Below are 5927 nucleotides of genomic sequence, written 5' to 3'. Positions count from 1 at the left end.
TCACCTGTTGTCCGAGACCACTTGCATGGTTAGCAAGCGTTGTGATTCAATGGCCCTACCGGGCAAACACTTTGGGTTCGCAAGGACTTGGAGTGCCGGGACGGGTTGGCGGATCCAACACTCTGGGTACCTCCGGGTACTTGGGGTTGGTTGAGGACTTGGTGAACAAACACTTGTTGTACACTCTCCGGATGTACTTCGGGTATCGCCTGTTGTCCGAGACCACTTGCATGGTTAGCAAGCGTTGTGGTCTAATGGCCCTACCGGGCAAACACTTTGGGTTCGCGAGGACTTAGAGTGCTGGTAGTGGTTGGCGGACCCAACACTCTGGGTACCTCCGGGTACTTGGGGTTGGTTGAGGACTTGGTGAACAAACACTTGATATACACTCTTCGGATGTACTTCGGGTATCGCCTGTTGTCCGAGACCACTTGCATGGTTAGCAAGCGTTGTGGTCTAATGGCCCTACCGGGCAAACACTTTGGGTTCGCAAGGACTTAGAGTGCTGGTAGTGGTTGGCGGACCCAACACTCTGGGTACCTCCGGGTACTTGGGGTTGGTTGAGGACTTGGTGAACAAACACTTGTTGTACACTCTTCGGATGTACTTCGGGTGTCACCTGTTGTCCGAGGCCACTTGCATGGTTAGCAAGCGTTGTGGTCTAATGGCCCTACCGGGCAAACACTTTGGGTTCGCGAGGACTTAGAGTGCTGGTAGTGGTTGGCGGACCCAACACTCTGGGTACCTCCGGGTACTTGGGGTTGGTTGAGGACTTGGTGAAGATACCCCTGTCACCTTGTTCGAGGCCACTTGCATGGTCGCAAGCGTTGTGATACAATGGCCCTACCGGGCAAACACTTTGGGTTCGCAAGGACTTGGAGTGCCGGGACGGGTTGGCGGATCCAACACTCTGGGTACCTCCGGGTACTTGGGGTTGGTTGAGGACTTGGTGAGCAAACACTTGATATACGTTCTTCGGATGTACTTCGGGTGTCACCTGTTGTCCGAGGCCACTTGCATGGTCAACGGTTGAGGTGGTGATGGCGGGTCGGTGCTGTAGGGTGCCGGCCTGTTGGCTGCCTTGGCCGGGTTGGTTGGTTAACACTTGATTGAGCTTGCACCCGAGGGTAATGGCACTTGAAGGTGGGTACCGGCCGGCTGACCTGGTGTGATGGTTGGTTGGTGAACACTTGGCGGTACTTGCACTTGGCTGTGCTTGGACTTGAAGGTGTGATCCGGCTGGCCTAGGCCATTGGTGGTTGGTTGGTGGGTTAGCCCTTAGTTGGGCTGGCTGGCTGGCTGGCCATCGGTGGTGTGGTGTGGTGTGGTGTGTGGAGTCGAGCATCGCGCGCCGTTGCCTTCTTCGGAGTGTTGTGGGTACGCAAGTGCTTGCAGTGCAAAGAGGTTGGTGATGGAGTGACATTGCCTTCACCATGGAGTTGCGGGTACTTAGGTACTTGCAAGGAGATGGTGGTATGGTGGTGTTGCGTGTGTGGTGTTCGATTAGAAAGATATAATTTCTAAGTCCGGATTAGTGCTGTCAGTGGGGCCGCCGCTAACAGGTCCTGCACGGCCACCGTGGGGCTTGACTTGGCGCTATTCCGGACTTGGGGCGATCACGATGTCCCCGTGCGGGACTTAGAAGATGGAAGAACACAAGTACCCTTATCCCATGACTTGTGAGCGATTGGCATACGTTACCACATGAAGAGAAAAATTGGCTAAGTCCCGGATCCATATTATATGAAGAGAAAAATCGGCTAAGTCCCGGATCCATATTATATGAAGAGAAAAATTGGCTAAGTCCCGGATCCATATTATATGAAGAGAAATATCGGCTAAGTCCAGGATCCATATATAATAACCTAATAATCGGCTAAGTCCAGGATCCATATATAATAACCTAATAACAGGCTAAGTCCAGGATCCATATAATATGAAGAGAAAAATCGGCTAAGTCCCAGATTGGGTCTGTCAGAAATACACTTCCAAGTTACCACACAAGCAAGCAAGATGGCCTAGTGATGGATCCATATGATATGAAGAGAAAAATCGGCTAAGTCCCAGATTGGGTCTGTCAGACATACACTATCAAGTTACCACACAAGCAAGCAAGATGGCCTAGTGATGGATCCATATGATATGAAGAGAAAAATCGGCTAAGTCCCAGATTGGGTCTGTCAGAAATACACTTCCAAGTTACCACATGAGCAAGCAAGATGGCCTAGTGATGGATCCATATAATATGCAGAGAAAAATCGGCTAAGTCCCAGATTGGGTCTGTCAGAAATACACTTCCAAGTTACCACATGAGCAAGCAAGTTACCACATGAAGAGAAAGCCGGCAAAGTCCGGGAATGTTACCACATGAACTGGAAAATGGGCAACAACCTACCTTCACAGGGAACGTGAATAACTAAGGCTGTAGACATCGGATCGACAAGCCAAAGACTGATATGGAAAGGAAATGAGTAGTACTAGCTTTCCTGAGAGTTGCAGAGCTTAGACTGCATATGAACGGAAGTTATTAAGCGTCAAAGTCAGAAAAGTTGCCCGAAGGAACACAAGTTCCAACTTAGAGCATGAATACCGCCTAGACGGTAAGAGGTACGGCCAGGCTGAGGAATAAGAAAATGTTGGCCAACATGTTCCCTAACTATCCCCCGAAGACCGTAAAGCAATCCAACATCAACCAAGAAAGTTATAGCCCGATCAAGGAAACACCTACTTTGCACCGATATTGCACCAAATACATGTACCAAGCACCTTCGGTTGCATACCTGCAGGGGCTTACCATAGTAGGCCATGGAAGACCGATATACCGAACATAATCACTTTCTATCTCCTCGGGTGTTGGAGGTAGCGCTTTGCGGTACAAGAACGAAAGTTAGACCATATCTTGGTGCATCTTTTTGCCAAAAAACACAAGACCCTATCTACCAAGGCAAGAAAGTTGTGTGGGGACAAAATGTCCAAAAGTGCCCAAAGTGGCACACTTGAACCATATATTCGAGAAAAACACAAGTGTGGGCCCGAGCTAGCAAGTTGAAATGTTCTGACCGTCAGTAGCCCTAGTTGAGGTGCACTTATCATTATATGAGGCCAACGTGCCAGCTAGTCTCTAAAGGGGCGATATGGGTGTTCCAAGGTTTGTACCCAATTGAGGAAAAAACAGGGTAAGGTACGGTGTACCGCGAATAACTCGGGCTATAGATGTCCGATCGATGAGTTTGGCATATGTATGGAAAGGTCTCGACGAGACCTAACTACCCTGAAAGTATGAAGGCAAAGACTTGAATGACCGGGAAGTTATTAAGTGCACAAGTGGTAAAGTTGCACCAAAGTCCATGTTACCCGAAGTGGTACATGAACACCCAATATTCGACCAAAACACAAGTTTAGAGACGAGCTAGCGAGCTACATTGTTCAGACCGTCAGTAGCCCGCATCAAGACACGCATTTCATTATATTGAGCCTAGCCGCTAGCTCGACTCGAAGTCGGTCATATGGTTGGTTGATGGTTTGGACCGACCACGTGGTGTACCAAGGTGATGTACCTTTCATGAATTAAAACTCTGGCTGTATGGCACTGAGCGACAAGCTAAGGTGTGATTTGGAATAGTCTTGAGTGGGACTATTTAGGAAAAATGCGAACAAAAAATCACAAAGTCCTTGGGCGAAGCTATTAGCGAAACATAGAGCAAATTGGTACCAAAAACTATGGAAATGGGACTTGAGTCAAAAATAACCGCAAGTTGGAGAAGAGATAGCAAGCTTGCGTAGAACAATTATATTTGTTGCATGGTATCACCAACAAAAAAGTATATGGGGCCAAGGTGCTGGCTGGCCTCCAAAGTGGAGATATGGGCGATCCAAAGTTTGTACCCAAGTACGAACAAGTATGGAAAAAACAGGGTAAGGTACCAAGTACCATTAATAACTTCGGCTGTAGATGGCCGAGCGAGGCAAACGGCTCACCGTTGGAAAGGTCTTGGGGAGACCTATCTACCCTGAAAGTTTCATGAGGCTGAGTTGAAAGACCACGGAGATATTAGGTGATGATGGTCCAATTCGGGGACCAAGTCGCAGGAAATGGCGCTTGACCAAAATCACCCTTGGAAGGTGAATACCGGCTTACCGGTAAGAGATAGCGACTTGGCGTAGAATATTCATAAGTTGGGCGTGTAGAGACGCAACTTTTATTATATGGGGCCAACCCGGTCAGGGTGCTCCAAGTCGGTCGTTTGGTTGGTTTATGGTTTGGGCCGACCACGTGGTGTGCCAAGTTGAGGTACCTTTCATGAATTATAACTTGGTCAGTTTGCCACCGAGCGACAAGCTGCGGTGTGTTTTGGAATGGTCTTGAGTGGGACTATCAAGGAAAAATACCAATCGAAAATCAGCTTGTCCATGGCCGAAGCTATTAGTGAAACATATAGCAAAATGGGTCCAAAAACGAATGAAATGGGAATTGGACCAAGAATAACGGCAAGTTGGAGAAGAGATAGCAAGTTGGCGTAGAACAATTATATTTGGTGCATGGCATGACCAACAAAAAAGTATATGGGGCCAAGGTGCTAGCTGGCCTCCAAAGTGGAGATATGGGCGATCCAAAGTTTGTACCCAAGTACGAACAAGTATGGAAAAAACAGGGTAAGGTACCAAGTACCATTAATAACTTCGGCTGTAGATGGCCGAGCGAGGCAAACGGCTCACCGTTGGAAAGGTCTTGGGGAGACCTATCTACCCTGAAAGTTTTATGAGGCTGAGTTGAAAGACCACGGAGATATTAGGTGATGATGGTCCAATTCGGGGACCAAGTCGCAGGAAATGGCACTTGACCAAAATCCCCCTTGGAAGGTGAATACCGGCTTACCGGTAAGAGATAGCGACTTGGCGTAGAATATTCATAAGTTGGGCGTGTAGAGACGCAACTTTCATTATATGGGGCCAACCCGGTCAGGGTGCTCCAAGTCGGTCGTTTGGTCGGTATATGGTTTGGGCCGACCACGTGGTGTACCAAGTTGAGGTACCTTTCATGAATTATAACTCGGTCAGTTTGCCACCGAGCGACAAGCTGCGGTGTGTTTTGGAATGGTCTTGAGTGGGACTATCAAGGAAAAATACAAATAGAAAATCAGCTTGTCCATGGCCGAAGCTATTAGTGAAACATATAGCAAAATGGGTCCAAAAACGAATGAAATGGGACTTGGACCAAGAATAACGGCAAGTTGGAGAAGAGATAGCAAGTTGGCGTAGAACAATTATATTTGGTGCATGGTATGACCAACAAAAAAGTATATGAGGCCAAGGTGCTGGCTGGCCTCCAAAGTGGAGATATGGGCGATCCAAAGTTTGTACCCAAGTATGGCAAAAACTGGTAGAGGTACCTTTCATGAATTACTGCTCAGGCTGTATGGCACTTAGCGGGACGCTTGGCTCTGGTATGGAATAGTCTTGAGTGGGACTATCAAGGAAAAATACGAACAAAAAATCACCATGTCCACGGACGAAGGTATTAGCGAAACTTAGAGCGAAATTGCGACCAAGTCGCTGGAAATGGCCCTTGGACCAAGTATACCGTCAAGGCGGTACGAGATAGCGAGTTGACGTGGAATATTTATAAGTTTGCCTCAACGAGACGAAAGTTTAATTATATGGGGCCAACCCGCTCAGGGTTGTCCAAGTCGGTCATATGGCTGATCGAAATTTTCGACCAAGTACTGAGAAAACAGGGTAAGGTAAAGTGTACCTCGAATAACTTTGGCTGTAGATGTCCGAGCGAGGCAAACGGCATAGCGTTGGAAAGGTCTTGAGGTGTTCTAGACACCCTGAAAGTTTGAAAAGGCTATCTGGAAAACTCGTGGAGATATTAGAGAAACATTGGGCCCAAAAGATACCAAGTCGCAGGAAATGGGCCCTCCAAG

This window comes from Anopheles ziemanni, unplaced genomic scaffold (assembly GCF_943734765.1).
Source record: "Anopheles ziemanni unplaced genomic scaffold, idAnoZiCoDA_A2_x.2 scaffold_895_ctg1, whole genome shotgun sequence".
In the NCBI taxonomy this organism is placed as follows: Eukaryota; Metazoa; Arthropoda; class Insecta; order Diptera; family Culicidae; genus Anopheles; species Anopheles ziemanni.
Note: the sequence above shows the minus strand (reverse complement) of the source record.